Source organism: Schistocerca americana, chromosome 4 (assembly GCF_021461395.2).
Source record: "Schistocerca americana isolate TAMUIC-IGC-003095 chromosome 4, iqSchAmer2.1, whole genome shotgun sequence".
NCBI classification, from domain to species: Eukaryota; Metazoa; Arthropoda; class Insecta; order Orthoptera; family Acrididae; genus Schistocerca; species Schistocerca americana.
The window spans coordinates 136,677,552-136,700,988 of NC_060122.1; positions in this window are offsets into that span (position 1 = coordinate 136,677,552).

The following is a 23,437-nucleotide window of genomic DNA, read 5'->3' on the forward strand; positions in this document are numbered from 1 at the left end:
CGTTATTACGCGAGCAATAATAAAACAAAATAATAGAAAAGAGTTTCCGAAAAGCGAAACTGTCGCCCAAAAACGCGGGGCCCGAATTTGCAGTGGCCACGAAAATAAATGTTCATGTAATTTCATTTCAGTGTCTATTGTTATGTATGTATGTATGTATTTAGTGATAAATGTATGTATGTGTATCATGATTAATGCCATGTATTAATGAATGTACAAAAATTTTTCATGAAAAAACGCACCACTGCAAGCGAGTCTGAGGAAACGATCCTGATAGTACTGAGAAACTGTAACGACTACATAATCCGGGGGCAGCCGAACCCCGAGATCAGATAAATAAAGGGTAAGACTACAGTGTAGTTGTCCTGTTTGTAGAAGCTTAACTCCAGTGAAGTGATCTCATATCGCTAGTGGCGTGTGTGTAGTTTGATGTTAGTGTTTGTGACAGGACAAAGTTGATTGTAGATAGTAATTTTTAGTGTGCAGTGTATTGTAGATAAATTAACATATTTTGTGTGCAAGTGAAAAAACTGTCAGGTCTTGTGTTCGAGTAGGTAATTTATGAATATGGTTAAATTGCGTAGTCAACGTCCGAGCAATATGGATACTGAGGAACAGCCATTAGTTAGTGCAGGAAATGTAGAAACTGGTGCATTAAGCAGTACAAGTACTCTCTTTGAGGATATACCATGCGAAAATGTGGGGGCAGGGGCACAGGAAGTGATGCCACCGCCCACCAGTGCTCAAGGAGAGGTAGATAAAGAAATTGCACCACCTCCAGAAAAGCAGGAACCAGAGAGTGGTAATCTGCCTGGTGGATATTCACTTCAGGCGATATTAGAGCGCGTGCTGGATTGCCAGGCAAAATTTGCGCAACAACAAGCTGAAAAAGACGAAAAAATTGAGATCTTTCTTGCCCAGCAAGCTGAGCGAGATCGCCAGTTAACAGAAAATTTACTTGCCCAGCAGGCTGAGAGGGATCGCCAGCAAGCGGAGCGAGATCGCCAGCAAGCTGAGCGGGACCAGCAACTCGTGCAATCGTTAGAAAATATGAAAAAAGAGATTGCCTGTATGAAACAGAATTATGAGTCGATACCTAAGGCCGTGCAGGAGTTGACTGTACAGGTCAACAACCTGCATGTAGCAAACACTAACAGGGTAGACGAGATAGGTGTTTTAGCCAACCGGTTAGAAGAGCTAGAGGTAGATTCCACACAGCTTGTAGAGCAGAAGTGGAACGAACAAGCGACTAAAATTGAAACCGAATTCAACTCATGGCTAGAAGTGAAGGAGAGTGAGATTGAAAAAAATATTAATTCTAAGGTACAAGCAGCCATAGCAGATAGAGATTCCGAATCGTTCAGTACCGCAGTAAATAGTCAGGTACAGAACGACGTGCAAACCATCAAACAAATACTCAGTGAGGATATTTCGCAGTGGCAAGTGAATATTAACAAACGGATATCCGACTTGGAAAAAGGTTTAGCACAAAGTAGCAAACATCTTGAACACGAAACTATGTCGCCGACAGCCAATGTTTTTGGCAACGCACAAACTTATACGCGACGCAACAATGGTGAATCTTTAGGCGATAATGCGAAGAGCTGTAGCTTCTGTTCGGAGCACACAGCCAATGTCCCAGGAACAAACCAAAACCAGTACAGTCCAAAAATATTAGTTGAAGAAAGTTTGATAAAAAATAGGCAATTTCAAACGTTTACTACTGAACAGAAGTCAGTACACCCAGTAGTATTCATAAAAAGCTTTAAAAATATCTTGCCTAGTATGTGGAACGAAGCACAGAAGATTCAATACGTAATGTCATACATTCAGGGTGATGCAGCATTGTGGGCTACGGAAGTAGCAGACAGCTGTATGACATACGAACAGTTTGAGAGGGCATTTTTGTCGAAATACTGGTCGCCTTGAGTACAAGAGCGGCTAAGAAAAGAAGTGTACAATCCCGAACCGTACTCACCCCGTCTTAGGAATCTGAGACGGTATTTTGAGTAGTACATAAACAAAACGCGTTACTGGGACGAGCCTATCTCACCAAGAGACATAATAAGACTCCTAAAATCACATTTACCCCTTCATATCAAAGAGAAATTGATACACGTACCAGAAAGCGACATGGAACATTTCCTGTCTGTTCTAGATTCAATAGACTTAATCCAGGAAGACGCAAAAGCAGCGTGTGATCACTCGCGGAATAATGGATCAGGTTGTAAACATGACAGAAATAGTAGTGCACAAAACCACAACCATGGAAATGGTGGGGGTGGTAACAAGCGGCAAGAGCATTCGCAAAATTGTAATAATGGTAGAGGTCAGAACGGGTATGGTCAACCGTCCCATAATAAAAAGCGTCGATTTGACGACCGGTATGATTCCGGACTGCCAGGGACCAACCGCTGGAAAAATGCGCGAGGTCAGTGGCATAGCAATTACAATGACGGTAATAGTAATTGGAATCAGAATCAGCGACCAAGCCCAGAGCAGCAGGGTAATGACCGGTACGATAACAACAGGCCACCACTGCAAAACGCGCCTATTGCGCCGTCGTGGCGGCCCACAAACCAAAACGTAAATATAGTAGAGGTCGCGGACAATAGCCGTCCAAGTACCTCGGCCGGCCGCGGTGGTCTAGCGGTTCTGGCGCTGCAGTCCGGAACCGCGGGACTGCTACGGTCGCAGGTTCGAATCCTGCCTCGGGCATGGGTGTGTGTGATGTCCTTAGGTTAGTTAGGTTTAAGTAGTTCTAAGTTCTAGGGGACTTATGACCTAAGATGTTGAGTCCCAGAGTGCTCAGAGCCATTTGAACCATTTTGAACCAAGTACCTCGCAAACAAGCCATCCAACAAACTAGAATCGGCCTCGATATGCTCTCCATCGCTGGCCGAGGGGTGGAGTGAGAGCAACACGAATGACAATAATATCCCTAGAGTACATATGCTGCGATACAACGACGGTATCGGTATGGATGAAGATCTACTGACCGAACCGCATGAATGTAAGAAAGATAGCAACGAAAATGTGCAAGCCATAATAGAAGCGAAAATCAATGATGTTGCAGTGAATATAATCATTGACACAGGTGCCTCAGTGAGTGTAATGAGTACAGAGTTGTTTAAAGCGCTAGGGAAGGGACGTAGCATACCGACTTTCCCGGTTAATAATTGCAAGGTGTCTGGAGCTATAAGTGCACAGAGCCAGTTAGTTAAGTACCAGGTGCAGGTGGAGATTTGTAAGGAGGGCGAAGCCATAGTGAGCTCGTTCCTCATTGTTAAAGGGTTAAAGGTGGCCTGCATTCTGGGAGTAGATTTTCTCCGTGAGAGGGACGCAGTGATCGACCTCTCCTCGGGAAAACTAAGCATAGTTAATAAAGGTAGAAGGATTGAGTTGTCTATGATGAAATCGAAGGAGGTACTTGTGCCATGTTGTAATCGAATTAATATCAAATGTAGGAACCCCTGGGTACTACAACTCAATGATTATTCACCTGTGACGGATCTCTATTATCCGAATATAGCAGATAGAAATTTTGAACCAAATGTTGATGAATTTCAAACCAAAGTACAGGAATCTGAAAGTTTAAGCAACATACAAAAGCAACAGTTGACGCAGCTGCTATCAGAATATAACATGGTATTTACCGACCGACCAGGAATAGTCAAAGGGTACCACTATCACATAGAGGTGATGCCCCACAAAACATACTGTCGCGCATCTTACTCCATCCCTTGGTCGAGGAGGGAAGTAGTGGCTAAAGAGATTCGGAAGATGTTAGAATGGGATATCATTGAGCCCTCTCTCTCCCCATACAGTAGTCCTCTTGTAGTAGTGGCGAAAGCCAATGGAGAAATCCGGCTAGTGTTAGATGCACGGGATATCAATAAAATTATTATACCCGTCAGAACTCGCCCAGAAAATTTAGATGAGCAGATACAAAAATTCCACGGAGTGGAGTACTTGACCTCGGTCGATCTTAAAAGTTCATACTGGCAAATCCCACTTACACCAGAATCAAGGAAGTACACAGCCTTCATATTCGGAGGGCGAAGTTACCAATTCAAGGTACTTCCCTTCGGATTGAATGTAAGTGCTGGAGTATTTATTACTGCTCTAGACACGGTACTGGGTCCAGACTTGTTAGAAAAAATCACAGTATATGTTGATGACCTTGTAATCGCTACTGCTACTTGGGACGAACATATGGAATTGTTGCATAGAGTATTAGAGAAATTTAAGCAAGCAGGTGTGACAGCAAATTTAGAAAAGTCAAAATTCGGACGCAATAAAATTAAATTCCTAGGACACCTTATCACGCCGCTTGGTATCAGCCCAGACAACAAAAAACTAGAGGCGATCCGAGAGTTTCCGAGCCCCCGAACTAAGAGACAATTGAAAGCGTTCATTGGACTTACGTCTTTTTTCAGAAGGTTCGTACCTAATCAGTTGTTAAATGACGCGTCATTGTTAAATCTACTGCGAAAAAATGTGCAGTGGGTTTGGACTGACAAATGTCAGCAAGCTTTCGAAGCAATTAAAACCGCCCTGCTGAATGCAAATATTTTGCAGCACCCGGACCTATCAAAAAATTTTTGTCTTGCGACGGACTCGTGTTCCTATGGCTTGGGAGCGTGCCTGTTCCAGTGGGAGGAAGGCAACGACCCGGCAACAATAAAGATTATCGGCTTTGCCAGTAGGACTTTAACTAGCTGTGAGAGAGCCTACTCGGCAACCGAACTGGAAGCGCTCGCAGTAGTCTGGGCTGTAAAAAAGTTTAATTACTATCTATATGGAAAGGAGATTAAAGTGTATAGTGACCACCAGGCGTTAAGTTTTTTGATGTCATGCAAGCTGTTCCATTCCCGACTAAGGAGATGGATGCTTATCTTACAAGAATACCGAATAAAGATTATGTATATAAAAGGACAAGATAACATCGTAGCGGATGCTTTGTCGCGTCTGCCGGTAGGATTACCGGAGTTAGCAGAAATGCTGGAACAATCCGCCGAGTATAAAGTGCTTTTAGTACGAGACAATGCTTACAGGAAGGATTTTCTATATATATGTAAAAATATGTCTGAACTACAGAGGTCAGATCCGATGTGGGCAAAAATCATTAACAATATTGAAAATGGTGTCAACAATAGAGACGAGCAAGGTTTTAAAATTGTGGATAATATTTTGTATTATAAACTTAGCACGAAAGAAGACGGCTGGGCAGTATGCATACCTAACCAGTCCGTCAAAGTCATAATATGGCACACGCACTTGGCATGGGGCCATGCAGGGATCGGGAAGTGTGCAGAAATCATGACGAGATACTGTCACTTTCCCCGAATGAAACACCAAATTCAGATAACAGTTAGGACTTGCGCTATATGCCAGAAAGCAAAACACTACAATAGGTCCACCAAATTTGAACTTCATCCCATAGTTCCACTCCGGCCACTTCAATTAGTATCTGTGGATGTAGCAGGTCCCTACCCCATGGCCAGAGGAGGTATGAAATATATACTGGCCATGTACGATATTTTTTCCAAATACTTGGCAATTTATTGTATAAAATCAGCTACTGCCAAAACCATAGTCAGACGGATCAATCAAGAATACTTGCCTCAAGTAGGGAAACCTGAAGCCATAACGACTGACAATGCCACTTATTTCACGGGTCGCACTTGGAAAAATTACCTAATGGAACAAGGTATACAGCATATTCTGGTATCCCGGTTCCATCCAGAAGCAAGTTTAGTCGAAAGAACGTTCAGAGAATTGAATAAGTTCCTTAGAATTTACATAGGGAACCGACACACAAGATGGCCTGAGTTGGTACCTAAATTTGTAGAAATACACAATTTAACACCCCACTCAAGTACAGGATACCCACCGGTAGAGATATTGAAAGGGGTTAATGAGACACAGAATGAACGGCTCACGCCTTTACCGAGACTACCAGCCAGGGCAGAAACAAGGGAGGAAAAGATAAAAAAGATATGGGACAACCTAACCAGCTGTGCTGCAAAGAGAAAAAAGAAGTACGACCGAGGTGTAACTAACAAACAGAAATACAATGTAGGGGACATGGTGCTTATTCGTAACCACCCCAAATCCTCAGCCACCCTAAAGCGAAATAGTAAGTGGCAAATGGTATATACAGGGCCCTTTGAAGTAATAAAGGTGCCACACGAATGTAGCTATTTATTAGCACATCCCCAGACGGGGAAAATAAAAGGACTGTATCCACGTAAAGATGTAAAATTATTTATTCAGTGACATGTCTGATGTGAATAGTAGTAGTAAGAAGATTTCAATTGTGTTTTAGAGTATAAGTAAGTTAGTTTTAAGAAAGAATTTGTGTATAGTTAAAATTTTGAGGAAGTAGAATCAGTAAACTGAGCAATAGCATGCAAATGGAAGACTTTGTTTGCAGACAATTAGTGTTATTAAAATACTACATGCTCTTCAAGCAATGAATAATCATTTTGTTGACAAAATAATGATTAATTTCTTGAATCATTTTGTAGTAAGTACAATTAATGGTGAAATCTCATATAGTAATGTAACAGATGTAATTGTGTTAGAATTAAAGAACCCTGAGAGAGAGTCTCTATTAGCCAAAAATGGACTTTGTAGTACGAAATAATTATGTGATGTAATGTTTACTGCCAGTAGTGATCTGAGAACGACACTGGAGCAGAATTCAGTCAAAAACAAACCCGTTCCGTGTAACATACGCTTTGTATGTATCAATGCTTCAATGGAAGCCTGTGTACTTGGTACACGTTCTTGAATATTAATTACGCGGTACGCGAATCAAGTTACGCGGAAACTACACTGTAGTCCTGTAGGACAGACCGTTAAAAATAATACTAGTACTAAATGAAGTATTTATTGAGCAATATGCCCGTCAAGCTGTCATGCACATGGTAAAATCTGTTTGCTAGATGGGTGATAACCTGGCAAGCTACACTGAAAAAGGAAAAGAAAGCTATGTACCAAAAATCACACACCTTTAAATAATTACAAAAGAGCCATATATGTCTAGTAATAGTATTAAAAGTGTGTAATGACAAGGGTAACACAATGGACTCAATGTAAATGAGAGTGATTATGCTAAGAACAGTTGTTATGCATTAAAAATAAACTGTGTGCATAAACAATCTAGGAAAGGACGGAATATTGTGTGTAGTAGGGACAGAAAATGACTGTTGTACCTGCACCAATATATACGGCGGTATAAGTTAAGTGTTGAGTGACTAACTGTCACAGTGCAGTGCTCAACGAACAATACACTGAGTAAAAACAGTAGTTAGTGATCCGTTCGGAGTCGATACAAACAAACATCGCTCAACGGAAACATTTTGTGTGTGTGTGAACCGAAACATTTTCGCGTGTTGAGAGACGCTTTGGCAGCGAATCGACCGTGAAAACAAATGAAAGTGTGTAGTACAATGTGTGTATGACGAACCCTAAATACCAGTGTCACAAGAGACCCGTTATCACGCCAAAACAGACTGTGCATACCAGCGAAGCGATGGCGTAATGAACAATAAACGCTTTTAACCAAAATGCATTTTCTTCCACAGCTAATAATTTGTATCCTTAAAGACAGTACACCGTTGTGGAATATTTATTTCATGCGTTACGACGGGGAGCCATGCGGAGAAGCAGAGACGGGTGCCGTGCCGCCAGCCAGCCGGTCGCGGAAACCACTGCAACACGCCGACATTGGTGAATGGTTCGGCGCGGTTCGCGACTGCTCGGGCGCCACCTCAGCACGCCGTCTCTGTTACTGCGAGCAGGTCGTCGACCTCAGCGGACGTTGGCACGCCACGTTCCAGACGACGCTACGCAACAATTGCTTCGCGCCGCCCGCTCCGTACGACATTGTTGACGTTCAACCGAACATTACCAACTACGTTGTTAATGTACTAACATGAAAATGATTTATTGGATACGAAATTACGTGACAAACATTTTTTTCTCTTCTTTAGTTTACTGTGTATAAACTCAAAACATTCACTTGTGCAATGATATATGTGATATGTGTTCGTCATATTAGTGAAGCAAACTGACACGAATGCCATACCATGGTAGAACATTTGTCGTAAGTAAGTGTAGAGACAATCCATTACATTACTGTAAAACTGTTGTATGATTGACTTTCATAGTGACACAGAACAAATGTGAAAGAGTGTAGAAGGTACATTTTTAACAGAGAGACTAAAAGTTTAACATTGGGTAATAAATAACCTTTGTTATCTGTGAACATTGGATAAAGTCCAACCTTTTTTGATGAACAATCAAACCGTGTGTTAAGACCAACCAGGTGAGATGACCATGGCTCCGGCGCAGTTTTCCCAGGTTTTCTGACCGCACGTAGCCCAAATGGGGGAGCCAGACAACTGTAATGACCCTGGGACTAGGTTTACGGTCACCTCGCAAAGTGTGAAAAAACTATAAAGAGTGTAATTAAAACTATAATGCAAAAGAGTAAAGAAGTAAACAGTGAATATTTCAAACAAGGTGATAGACAATGACAAAACGGACGTTAGTGACAGCATATTGCCGAACATTCTTAACGTTAGTCAATTGCTGCCAGGGGGCATTGTAACGTCTATTAGCAAAGGACATATTTTGTAGTAAAGAGAGAACATTGTGTATCATATTTTGTTATTGTATGGAATTATGTATTTTTTTTAAATTATTTATTTTAGATAATATCTGTGTCGGCGAGTACTGAAACCGCACAGACGATAAATATCATACAAAGATAAGAATATACCACTAGTATAAATAATACAGAATGAACATTAATTTCTCTGTCTTCTTCTTGGAGTTGTACGAGTAAGATAGCCTGTGACGTTGCAGTAAATGCTAATGTAGTCTTCTTTTGTCATGGTCAACAGATGTACGCCATTACGTACTCATTGTAAAAGGTGTGTATTAGTTAACATATTTGAATGTTTTGAATAGAGTTATCTGATGAAACCTTGCATTATTGTTTGTGGTAGCTTGCTTGGAATATTATCCCATCCTTTTAAGAAATTTTCAGTTCTTTAAATATTATCCGTGGTGCAGAGCTGCGCTACGAACGAACGAGCCGCTGCCGCGGCGCATTCAAACTGCATTAAAAGAAATCGATCATACCGCAAAGAAGCGGGAAGGTAATAGTGAAATAAAATCATCTTTTTCAGCTTCCGGACTTGCAGAGCAGCGCAGCAGATTTTATGATGTGTTTGCAGGTTGACGCGGGCTGCTGATAATATATTGCTAACAGTGCAAAAGAGATAATTTACCTTCGTAGCATAATAGGAATTTTGCTGTGCTTAGTTCTGGTCTGGCAAACCTTATAGTAAAAACGTATTTTTCTCCGACAATAGTCTCATGTTCTTGTGCTAGTCGTGGTAATTATTGATGTTTTACTCTTAACAAAAATCCACTGCAAAAATTATTTTGATGTTGAACAATCTTCGTGAACTGTAACATCAGTATTTCATAACAAAGTAATTTTCATTTTCAATAACTATAAAGTAGGGAAGATATGTTGACTTTTATAGTGAGTTACAGTAACGAAAAATGTTCCTTTAATAGAAAGCCAGATACAGAACAATAAGAATCCAATATATTCTGTTTTGTTGAAAATTAATGATTATAAAGAAATTCATGGCACAGCATTACTAAAAGGTATTTCGCGGCTCCTTTTCGTATATGCGTTATTACGCGAGCAATAATAAAACAAAATAATAGAAAAGAGTTTACGAAAAGCGAACCACATTTTCTAAAGACAAACGATCGTCATCTAACACACACTCAGTTTTCGTTTACATTCTTCTGTATATTAGTTTTGTTAGCAACTTGGATGCATGAGCTGTTAAGCTAATTGTGCGATAATTCTCGCACTTGTCAGTTCTTGCAGTCTTCGGAATTGTGTGGAGGATGTTTTCTCGAAAGCCAGATGGTATATAATGGGATATGATCTATCCCTTCTGCCTTTTTGATCTTAAGTCTTCCAGAGCTCTTTTAAGTTCTGGTTCTCATGATGGATCCGCTATCTTTCCTATATCCTGTCTTCATATATGTCTTCCCCTTGATAGAGGCCTCCAGTGTACTCTTACCACCCATAGGCTCTCTCTTCTACATTTGAGAATGGAAGTCTCATCGCACTCTTAATGATTTCGAAGACTGTGCCTGACCATGGGATAATCTAACTGAAATCTTCCTGTATCTTCTGCCCTTTTCCAAGAGTACCTCCTCCTCTTGCGATTCTCGAACAGCTGTACTAGATGATATTTGTTGCAGAATTCAGTTAGTCTTTCTCCTGTTTCATTCCTAGTACCAATTCCATATCCTCCTGTCACCTTTTGTTCTGTTCCTTCTATTACAACCGCATTCCAGTCCCCCATGTCTGTTCGATTTTCATCTCCCTTTACGTATCGAATTACACGTTCAATATCCTCATATGCCTTCTTTATTTCTGCAGCTTTAGCTTGCGACGTCAGCATGTATGTCTGAATTGTCGTTGTCGGTGTTGGTTTGCTGTCGATTCTGATGAGAACAATGGGAGTGATGTAGTCCGCGATATGCTCATGGGGCCTAGACTGTGTCTGCTCCGACTGCCGTCCCGGTATTTTTCTTTTTTTTTCCTCGTTTTATTTTTATCTGTTTCTCTTTTATCTTTATTACACTCTCCCTTCCGTACTTGTCCTGATAACCGCTCCACCAGTCTAGCGCGGTGTTCTTTTTTACATAACTGTTTTACATTTGCAGCACGTAGACTGTGGGCAGAATGTGAGTTGTGCTTCTCGCCGCAGACGAGTCAGGAGGGAGCTCCCATCTGCTCCCCAACCTAGATTCACTTTATGTCTTGTGTCACTACTCGAACACTAAGCATCGTTATTTGTTCCAAATACCTTGTTTCTTGATTCTACGCGCCATGGAAATGAGACCAGATGGACTTCGCCACTAACTGGTGACATAGCCCTTTTAGAGCTTCATTTGTGAACAACGGACTAATCCTTTAGTGCTATTGCTTCCACACAACCGACTGATTGATGTACGGAGCTATAAAATTTGCGTCATGGCATCAGACCAGTAGGATAAATAAAACAAACAAATGAAGTATCACCGCTATAATCTGCTTCACTCAAAGTTATTTTGTTTGTGTCAACTACGAAACATCAGGTCTTTTAATAGCAGGAAGACCAAGATTGATCTTTTTGTGATTAATTTTGCAGACAATATTATTTATGGAAAATGCAAGTTACAAAGTGCGCACATACTGTATATCTAGCTCGTATCTCAATGCGTGATGGCAGACACGCCCGTAGATCACAACGAAGTTCCTTTCAGTACCGTGCTCAAGGTTCTCTGGAGTAGGTTTCCTCCGTGATCCTACTGCACTTGCGTTTATTATTGACTAGCTTTCTATCCGCTGTTTTGTCCGCGTATGGGTGTGTCACATATATTGCTTGCATATATGTCTGCAACTCTGTTGTTTCACACCCAAGGACATACAAAAAAGGGACGTATCATCATGTCACAGACTTGAAGACAACTGTATGAATGCGTGATGTCTGTTCTATCGGAAAGAACGGACACCACCCGGAACCCGCAGCTGTTACACATAGGGAGGGGGAGAAAGGAAAGGAAAGGGAACGAATTCATGATGTCAGGCGCCTCGGGACTTTCTGCGGATTCTGCACTTCCGCCAATTTAACTGCCCCAAACAGTAGCTTACTGTGAAAGTGTTTTGATCAAAAATATTAGCTTGAGCCTTTTACAGATGTACTAATCATTATGATTATAATCTGAAGTAATAAGGAATCGCATTTCATTCTTAAGTGTACTCGTTAAAGCGAGATTTTATTTTATGAACACGAATGTAGAGCGTGTTGTTTACTTTTACTGTTGGAGTTTTACTTCTTTCATTTGACTTTAGATTTCCTGTTAATCCAACTTCAAAAGCTCTCTGCTTGAAAGCTGTGAGAAAGAAAGAATGGAAACCGACCAAGCAATGCGAAACGTGTTCACAGCTTTTTCGTGAACTGGATACAGAGCGAACTTCGGTTTCGTTAATCAGTATCAAGGAAAATGTTGGATTACGAGTGCAGCCTTTTATATCTCATACTTCTCTTCTTGATTATTCGAAATGTATAACAATAATAAAATTATGTTGCCAAGGCTAAACGCGTCGTATTGCTGGATCAAATATACATTTAAGGCCAGAAAAACGTCTGAAAATGCCCTACCGATGCTGTGTTATTCACGAAAGCACTGTAGCATTTTTCATTTAAAACAACTTTTGAGTGGATACGGCAGAAATTACGAACAAGAAGGAATCGTAGACGTTGTGACATACTTGGCACTCGGTGAGAGCAGTGATATCACTCTACCGGAGAAAGTAAAGCCAAACACTGTGTTCATATTTGACGATGTTGCTGCGGAAAACCTAGATCAATTTCGGCAATACTTTTGTTTCGGTCGCCTTATGGCTGTTGATGTATTTTATCTGAGTTAAACATATTCCAGAATCCCAAAACAGCTGGTGAGGAATAATGAAAATCTAATTATAGCATTAAGACAGGACAATCTGAAATTACAACATATTTACCAGGCTTCTGAAGGAACCGATATTTCATTCAATGATTTTGTAAAGATATGTGCAGATTGTTGGAATCTCTCACAGTATGGGTTTCTTGCTATTGATAAAACAAGAGAACTGAATGACGACAGGTACAGACGGAACTTCCAAGAGTTGCTGTATGTATAGCCATGCAAAGAGATGAGTGCATCAGTACACGCATCACCGTGGATAAATTCGCACTCATGCCGGTAACTCAGTTTGATAGGATGTGTGTGGTACGTAGAAAAAACGTTCGCTTGTACATGGACCCGAAAATTCAAACTCTCGAACGTAAAGTAGGAAGTGTATGCAAGGAACCAGGGACATATTGTCATATCCTCCTGTGACAGAACAATACACTGAAAGATCGGGTAAATGCAATCGAGAAGAAAGTAAATGACTTAACTGAAGGAGAAATAGCTGTTATTGAGAAGGGGACATTGTATGAACGGGTTAAAGCAATTGAGAAGAAGTAGGACACTTAACTGAAGGAAAAATAGCTCTTACCGAGAAGGGGGAGCAGCATAAGAAGAAGAAGAGCGGATGTATAAAACCTCACACTGCACAGAAGTCTGGTTAGTAAACAACGAAATGTCATTGAGGCGCGGAAGGCTATTCGCGAGAAGTTACGGGTGCTGAGGTTAGGGCGTTTGCAGTGGGATCAGACACTGTGGGAAACCTTTAAACCAGTTACTGAATCTCTCGATGAAATCTCAACGAAATCCCACAACGACGACGATGACACTAGTGCTGGTTTAATTAACTATCACAGCGACGCTAGTATAGACGAATCATTTGGTGTCAATGGTGAAAAACCATACATATTAGGCACGCAGCCCACGATGAATGAAAAAACAATACAGATCAGAGATAAAAAGTTTCACAGAACACCTGGTCTGCTGAGCCTTATTTTCCTAAGACCTACAAAATTGTAAATTATTCGCCCAAAGATCTGGAAATATATCGGGAAATATTGGTTTTGACTGATCTGCATCAGAGTTCAAAAAGCTGAAGGAACGTGAAATACAGATGAATCGTAAAAGCTATATTGGATGGTGAAGAAAACAGCAGTGGAGATGATATTGACATTCAGCAAAAAAGAGTGAGCAGTCAATTTTCTTTCTTTCTTGGGGCCTTTGTCCAGCTTCACCGTTGGGTCCGTTTTTACAAGTGATTTGGCAGTGTTAGTTGCAGAGGGTGGCCAGATATCCTTCCTGTCGCCACCCGGAACCCCCTGGGGCGAAAGTACTGTACTCCAGCTGTCTGCATCTAGTGTAAGCCATAGAACAGTGCAAAAGTTTTCAAAAAGAAGGATCCTTTATTGTATGTTTATATGATAGCGGAACAAACACTGGTAGCAGTTACTTCTGTAAAATATCTGGGAGTATGCGTACGGAACAATTTGAAGTGGAATGATCATATAAAACTAATTGTTGGTAAGGCGGGTACCAGGTTGAGATTCATTGGGAGAGTGCTTAGAAAATGTAGTCCATCAACAAAGGAGGTGGCTTACAAAACACTCGTTCGACCTATACTTGAGTATTGCTCAACAGTGTGGGATCCGTACCAGGTCGGGTTGACGGAGGAGATAGAGAAGATCCAAAGAAGAGCGGCGCGTTTCGTCACTGGGTTATTTGGTAACCGTGATAGCGTTACGGAGATGTTTAATAAACTCAAGTGGCAGACTCTGCAAGAGAGGCGCTCTGCATCGCGGTGTAGCTTGCTCGCCAGGTTCGAGAGGGTGCGTTTCTGGATGAGGTATCGAATATATTGCTTCCCCCTACTTATACTTCCCGAGGAGATCACGAATGTAAAATTAGAGAGATTAGAGCGCGCACGGAGGCTTTCAGACAGTCGTTCTTCCCGCGAACCATACGCGACTGGAACAGGAAAGGGAGGTAATGACAGTGGCACGTAAAGTGCCCTCCGCCACACACCGTTGGGTGGCTTGCGGAGTATCGATGTAGATTTAGATGTAGTAAATGTCTGCGAGTCATGTAACTGAGGCCGAATGTGGGGGCCAGCCCGGTATTCATCTAGCCGGATGTGGAAAACCCCCTAAACACCACATACAGGCTGGCCAGCATACCAGCCCACGTCGTTCATCCGCCGGGCGGATTCGATTTGGAGCTGGCGGGCTTATCTGAGTCCAGGAAGCAGCGCATTACCGATCTCGGCTACTCTGGCGGGTAGTGGGCAGTCGACTCCCACAATATGTATATTACAACCCCAACGAGCTAATAGACCAGCTACAACTGCTCATGGCATCAGCTGCCACTGGTAATACAGCTCATTCGAATGAAGTTGTTTCAGTAATTTATGAGATTAGAGAGAGAGGTATCATCCTACAAGTGTGGAGACTGTAGTTCGCGAACTGCGCGAAACAGCATTGGACGACCTGTGACAGGCGGATATTGTCGACATGAGAAAATATTCACATGTGGATAACGGATTCAAATATATTTTAATCGCCATTGATACTTATTCTAAATATCTCTGAGCATTACTCGTGAAAGCGAAAACAGGGAATTATGTCGCGCACGTGTTTGAGTGATTGCTGCAGGTGGAGACGAATCGAAGCCCAGACAACCTTCAAACACATCGCAGCGAGTTTTACAATAGATATTTCAAGACTCTGATGGGGGCGGTATGGAACACATCACTATTCGACGTTCACTCACCTAAAGGCTAGTATCATGGGACGCCTGAACAGAACAGTGAAAACCCAAATGTGGATGCGATTCAATCTTCCTGGCTCACACAAGTGGACCGATACCCTCCCGCAATTAATTGCATACTATAATTAAATCAAACATCGCACAATAAAAATGAGACCAATCGATGTTCGAGATAACAGGCTTTTAGATATACACACATTTAAAAAAGTTTTGGATCATCTCGGTTCCGAGAGTTACGGAACCTGTACAGAAAACTGGAATAGAGATAAACATAAACATCATTTCCGCCATTTTATTGCTCATGAAAACCACACACTGCATGATGTACCACCATACAGAGACATTCAGAGGTGGTGGTCCAGAGTTCTGTACACACCGGTACCTCTAATAGGCAGTAGCACGTCCTCCTGCATTGATGCATGCCTGTATCCATCGTGGCATAGTAACCACAAGTTCACCAAGGCACTGTTGATCCAGATTGTCCAGTCCTCAACTGCGATTTGGCGTAGATCCCTCAGAGTAGTTGGTGGGTCACGTCGTCCATAAACAGCCCTTTTCAATCTATCCCAGGCTTGTTCGATAGGTTTAATGTCTGGAGAACATGCTGGCCACTCTAGTCGAGCGATGTCGTTATCCTGGAGGAAATCATTCACAAGATGTGCACGAGGGGGGCGCGAATTCTCCTCAGTGAAAACGAATGCCTCCCCAATATGCTGCGGATATGGTTGCACTATCGGTCGGAGGATGGCATTCACGTATCGTACAGCCGTTACGGCGCCTTCCATGACCACCAGCAGCGTACATCGGCCCCACATAATGCCACCCGAAAACAGCAGGGAACCTCCACCTTGCTGCGCTCGCTGGACAGTGTGTCTAAGATGTTCAGCCTGACCGGGTTGCCTCCAAACACGTCTCAAACGATTGTCTGGCTGAAGTCATATACGACACTCATCGGTGAAGAGAACGTGATGCCAATCCTGTGCGGTCCATTCGGCATGTTGTTGGGCCCATCTGTACCACGCAGCATGGTGTCTTGGTTGGAAAGATGGACATCGCCATGGACATCGGGCGTGAAATTGCGCCTCATACAGCCTATTGCGCACAATTTGAGTCGAAATACGACATCGTGTTTCACCAACTGCGATATGGTCGCGTATACAAACAGTGATCCAATACTGTCAAACGTTTTTTATTGAAGTCTTTGATCACAATATGAATTCTGACCGGTTTCAGTCCATAATGACCATCCTCAGATCTTTTCTACACCATCTCCTAAAGTGATAAGGCCACAATGGTCATTACTGTCTGAAACCGGTCATCATCTATAGAATTCATATTGGATCAAAGACTGGAATAAAAAACATTTGGCGACATTTTGTGCCTGCACGAAAAGCATTATTCAACATGGTGGCGTTGCTGTCAGGGTTTCTCCAAGCCATAATCCGTAGGTAGCGGTCATCCAATGCAGTATTAGCCCTTGGGTGGTCTGAGCAATGCATGTCATCGACAGTTCCTGTGTCTCTGTTTTTCGTCCATGTCCAAACAACATCGTTTTGGTTCACTCCGAGGTGCCTGGACACTTCCCTTGTTGAGAGCCCTTTCTGGCACAAAGTAACAATGCGGACGAGATCGAACCGTGGTATTGACCGTCTAGACATGGCTTAACTAGAGACAACACGAGCCGTGTACCTCTGTCCTGGTGGAATGACTGGAAACGTTCGGCTGCCTCCGTGTAATAGGCGGTGCTTATGCATGGTTGTTTACAGCTTTGGGCGGATTTATTGACATCTCTGAACTGTTCAAAAATGGTTCAAATGGCTCTGAACACTATGGGACTTAACATCTGTGGTCATCAGTCCCCTAGAACTTAGAACTACTTAAACCTAACTAAGGACATAACACACATCCATGCCCGAGGCAGGATTCGAACCTGCGACCGTAGCGGTCGCGCGGTTCCAGACTGTAGCGCCTAGAACCACTCGGCCACTTCGGCCGGCCTCTGAACTGTCAAAGGGACTGTGTCTGTGATGCAATATCCACAGTCAACGTCTATCTTCAGGAATTCTGGGAACCAGGGTGATGCAAAACTTTTTTTATGTGTGTAGTATACAATCGTATTATATAGTGTACAGTCGTATTAAATGTTAGTTCTGTGCAGACAATAATTTAATGTAGGTGAATTAGAACGTATTTTAAAACACAAGACCGCATTTGAGAAATAATATATGCCAAACTGATCAGACGAAATACAAAGTGCAGAGAATAATAGGTCAATGCATTGCAGCATTTGGATTTAGAAAAACTGTACGAGGTAAAGTTAGATTGGGCTTGAGTGTGAAGAAGTTCAGCCAAGTTATGACCGCCGAACGTAGGGCGCAAATGGAAAAAATGACCGCCAAAGGGTGCATGAAAAACTCTATTCTGATAATGTTGTATGAAGCTCAAAGCGCCTGAAGAAGATCGATTAAACTACACAGGGTTCTATCAGTTCTCAAGATGTCGGGTGAAATTGTTCCCTTCCTCATTCCTGCCCTTGCAGGTCTCTCAGCGGTACGTTCAGTAACTGTGGGTCCTGCGCCTACTGCCACGACGGTTACGAATGCTCAAAACTCTCGCGAGCAACTGCAGGAGGCACGAAGACATAACTGCCTGACGGAGGCAGCAGCCATCGGAAAAAGGCTATACTTGAAACCATACAATAAAGGACTAGATCTCTTCATAAACAAAAAAAGCCCCCTAGGAGCCCTACCAGACAGGGCACTTACAAATAGAAAAAAAAGTTCAAATATGTGTGAAATTTTATGGGACTTAACTGCTAAGGTCATCAGTCCCTAAGCTTACATAGTACTTCACCTAAATTGTCCTAAGGACAAACACACACACACACCCATGCTCGAGGGAGGACTCGAGCCTCCGCCGGGACCAGCCGCACAGTCCATGACTGCAGCGCCCCAGACCGCTGTGTTAATCCCGAGCGACTTACAAATAGAGGTCTCCTTAAGTTTGTTAGGAAGAAATTCAACATTCCGAGGTGTCCAGAATGAGATTTTCACTCTGCAGCGGAATGTGCGCTGATATGAAACTTCCTGGCAGATTGAAACTGTGTGCCCGACCGAGACTCGAACTCGGGACCTTTGCCTTTCGCGGGCAAGTGCTCTACCATCTGAGCTACCGAAGCACGACTCACGCCCGGCACTCACAGCTTTAATTCTGCCAGTATCTCGTCTCCTACCTTCCAAACTTTACAGAAGCTCTCCTGCGAACCTTGCAGAACTAGCACTCCTGAAGGAAAGGATTCTGCGGAGACATGGCTTAGCCATAGCCTGGGGGATGTTTCCAGAATGAGATTTTCACTCTGCAGCGGAGTGTGCGCTGATATGAAACTTCCTGGCAGATTGAAACTGTGTGCCCGACCGAGACTCGAACTCGGAACCTTTGCCTTTCGCGGGCAAGTGCTCTACCATCTGAGCTACCGAAGCACGACTCACGCCCGGCACTCTCAGCTTTACTTCTGCCAGTATCTCGCCTCCTACCTTCCAAACTTTACAGAAGTTCTCCTGCGAACCTTGCAGAACTAGCACTCCCGAAAGAAAGGATACTGCGGAGACATGGCTTAGCCACAGCCTGGGGGAGAGCTTCTGTAAAGTTTGGAAGGTAGGAGACGAGATACTGGCAGAAGTAAAGCTGTGAGTGCCGGGCGTGAGTCGTGCTTCGGTAGCTCAGATGGTAGAGCACTTGCCCGCGAAAGGCAAAGGTCCCGAGTTCGAGTCTCGGTCGGGCACACAGTTTTAATCTGCCAGGAAGTTTCATTCCGAGGTGTGTTTATGCGGAATACATTACCGAAAACTACGTGGAAATCAGGAGAATGCGAAATTGTGAATCTGGATGTAGCAGGAGAACCTGGAACTTACTGGGTGGCACCTGTTAAAAAAATAATTGCAAAGAACGTCTGCTAGACTCATTCGGCGACCTGAAACCCCCAGAAGAATTGCAACGATATTTCATAGGCAGAAGATACGTGTTCTACAATTTCCGGCCCTACCAAGACTTTAATACATTCCTGTGTGGTCGTCCATGCATCATGTTCCTCCTAACGTTTACGAATGATGTGTAAGGACAGGTATAAAGCATCCATTCCGCAGATGACGTTTAGATGCAATGTAATACACTCTGACCTTAAAAGAACAATCGTCTGTATTATGTGCTTTAGAGATTGGAGTATCGCGCTGATTGGACTGGAGGCATACAACGCCTTCCAAAATATCACAGAGACTAACAATAAACTGCATCCGCATAAAAACGAATTATGAAAATTGAACCTTGTGCATACGATACTGACGATTTAAATCAAGTTTTAAAACAGTCTGGAATAGGTATTGAGCTCTGTGCAAACATCAGTACACTTAAATCTGAAATAAGGACGGTGAATACATCGACTAACTTTAAGCAGAGAGGTTTCACAAGGGACAGGTTTTGAAGGCGGATCCTAGTACATTCTACAAACCTGATCAGATAGAGGATACTCTCCCTGTCGATACAACCCGTGTTGAGCGTGACATTGCAGCGAACTCATATCCCAACGATAGATTGGTTCTTTCAGTTTACTGATTCTTCCCATCAGTTGAGACAGGGTATAAGATCGTCCTGCCACCGCTATATACCTTCCATTGATGGTTCAGAAATTGGACTATCCGGGACTGCGTGTTGTGGATCAGAATAACCAAGTTCTTGACTTTTGTGTTGAGGAAATCATTGTACGTCTACATCTCAGACAAGATAGGCGTAACGTATAAAAGCAGCGCACACAGCGCACAACACAGCACTTTATATCAGAACCGCAAAGTGATAACACGTGCCAACTACGTGTTTCTTAAATTAGTAAGCTTGAAATCTCGCAATAATGTCGTCGCGCAACATATCTCACCCTATGCAATATGATGAGCGAATCACACACCTCGATTACTTCTCGCATAAACCTTATGCTTCAACGACATTTTACAAGAACGATGAAATTAGGATTGTCACCCAGCAGCAAGACGCTTTAACTCTTTCATGCAGGAGCTTCATACATCTGGATGGATGATTTTGAAAATGGATGGTAGCCATACAGTGGAACCAAAGCTTACACGTAATGTTTTGGCCTTACTGTTCTAGGAAATACGGCATGAACTTAATGGGGCAGAGATTGATCATACGCGTAATGTCGGCAGAGTATCGACCCTTGAAACATGTCTCATAACCACCCTCGGATTTGAATGGTGTAGAAAACGCACGATGGTACATAGACGAGCCTATGCACCGAACAGCAGGAAAATACCGCCGATTTACTGCATGTATACCTCTAAAAATGCTTATGGGGTATTTTGAGGACATTCAGCGAATTATTATGAATGCAAAACAGGAGCTTATTCTGGTACGGAGTGCAACAGGAAGCAATTCATACATTCAAGGAGCTCAAGAGGAGAATCAGATCATCATCAATAAAATTATATGGAGAATGCCACACACCACTGTGGCAGATGAGTTTTTAAATTTTCTGAATACCGGTACATATCTGCTCACGGGAGATTTTTGAGTACCTGGTGCTACCGACAGCAAGCAGGTAAACATGGCCTATTAAAACCTCCAAGCCGCTGGGAACACCGAGATTCATCATACGTGCATTTCAGACCAATAGAAGGGGGAATTTAGCAAATGATTCACCGTATTTGACAATTGTAATTTAACTAATGCCAGAGTACACTTGAATTAAGAATTCTATCTGTATGATAACTTACTCCTACTGTGAGATCAGAATGTATACAATCTAGCACTTGACATGTATGCAAGGTTCTGTGCCTCTTACTATTAAGGTGCTGAATAGGAAGAATGTCTACTTAGTGTACGGAAATTCAAGGAGCTGGCATCAATCATCCTAATAGACTGTTCTAAGCAGAATGAGATACTTAGATCAGAACCAGTTGTAAGAATCGAATTTGAATCCATATCAAATTTCCCAGAACACACTACAGCGTATGCTCTAGTTCTACATGACTGTGTGATTAACTATTGCCCACTTACTGGTGTTGTGCAGCGTGCTGTATAAATGAGCAAGAACTGTGGCATCCCCAGAGCATTTCACAATGACAACTTGCAGTGTGAACGTCGTTGCCGACATTCAAGGTTTCTACGATAATGAGTGTAGACAATTCATATTTAAAGATGTTGCATTCATATCATGCACAGAAGACGCTGGTATAATAGAAACATTCTCAGCAAGAATTGCATCAGCAAGGCCTTTCAAGGATGTACATGGAGGAGTGTGAATGGCCAACACGTTTCTTTCCTGGTCTCCGCTGGGATAATCCTGGTACACTTTATAAAGAAATGATGACGTGGGTATGAATATTCGGTCATTCCGAGACCACTATCTACGTCAAATGCGAGGAGAACATTACATGGCTGGAGAGAATCTTTAAGTTTGCATCTATTCAAGACCTGGAATTATATAGGTGTCCTACTATCCATCAGCTCATGGAGAAGAAGTGTGAAAATAGTGTGTAAAATTACTTTTAAGTTGGGTTAATGAAAATAAATGAATTTTTTACCTCATATTCTGTGTTTTTCAAATTTTCTACTTAGCTCCTACTTAGATAGTATGTACCTTTGTCCTAATCCTACGTCTACGGCTTTCTTCAAGGGTAGGAGATAGAATTTGAGCCATGTTTGCTACATGTCTTTGGAAGAGGACACGATCACGCGCCGCCTATTCCCAAAAACCTGTACGTGCAGCACGATAGGCGAAGTCTGATGCAATCATTACCTATATTTTGTTTTCCTCCATCTTAAACATCACCTCTCATGCTTCCAACTAATATCTTGAGCATCTTGGACAGTCTTTATATACAGTTGTAAGGGTAGGTATTTGTGAAATAACAACAAAGACTTATGGTAAAGAATAATTTTTTTTCATTTAGACATAGATATTCACAGTAGTAATACATCTTTACATCGACAAATCTTGTTGCTTCACTATACACGAAGTAATACTGCTCTTTAATTCACAGTTCTTGTTACTCTTAAAATTCTTTTATTTGTTCACAGTTCTCGGTTTTACAAATAATAGCACTGATTGAAAACATTTTTAATTGATACTGCAATTGTCAAATGGTCAAATGTGTGTGAATTCGAACTTCCAGACAATACTATTACTAGTGTAATTCCATCCAAACAGAAGATTTAACTTATACGTTGAACTGGGTGACTAAACATTTATAACCTCAAGCAGCTGAATTAATTTAATAATACAATGAAGTGGATGGCCCCAAAATGTTTATTCCAAACAGCTGCGCTAAAATGAACTAGGTGGAACTTAAAACTAGTATGACTTGGACAGCTAGCGGTATTTGAAACTTAAAAATTAATCTATTCACTCATGCAGTCGCACACTCACATGAAGTGCAGGAATGAGAAATATGGAAAACTATTCTTTTTCCTTCATTTGCAGTTTTTTTAATTTTTTGATTATTTTAGTTCCATTTTTAATCTGTTTTATATATCACATATTTTTCAAGTTTTTAAATTTTTTCCAGTAGATGCTGCTTATATACGAGGCCTGTTCAGAAAGTAAGCTCCGATTGATTGCCAAATTGAAACCACAGTGAACATCAGAAATGTTTTACTTGTAACAATTAGCTACACCTTTCAGCTACTTCTCTACGTAGTCGCCGTTCTGACTTAGACTTTTGTCATAGAGTTGTACCAACTTTTCAATAGCCTCATCATAGAAGGCAGCCGCCAGTGCTTTCCGCTAATTCTCCACGCTGGCCTACACCTCGTTGTCTGTGTCAAAATGTTGTCTTCAAAGACAGCGGTTCATGTGACCAGAGATGAAACTCAGGGGGAGACAATTGCGGACTGTATTGTGGGTAATCTAACATTTCCATTTGAAAACGATGCAGGAGCATCTTCATTGCAGAATGCGGCTGAGAATTGTCGTGAAGACGAAACAGCACGACAGTTATGTGATGTTAGCTGCATAGCTTCAGGCGAAATTTCTCACCAGGCCCTCGTACTTGGCGGCAGACACTATTTTCTAGACATCTTTACGCACTCACTGCGAGCTCAGAAATGAGAAGAGCGACGT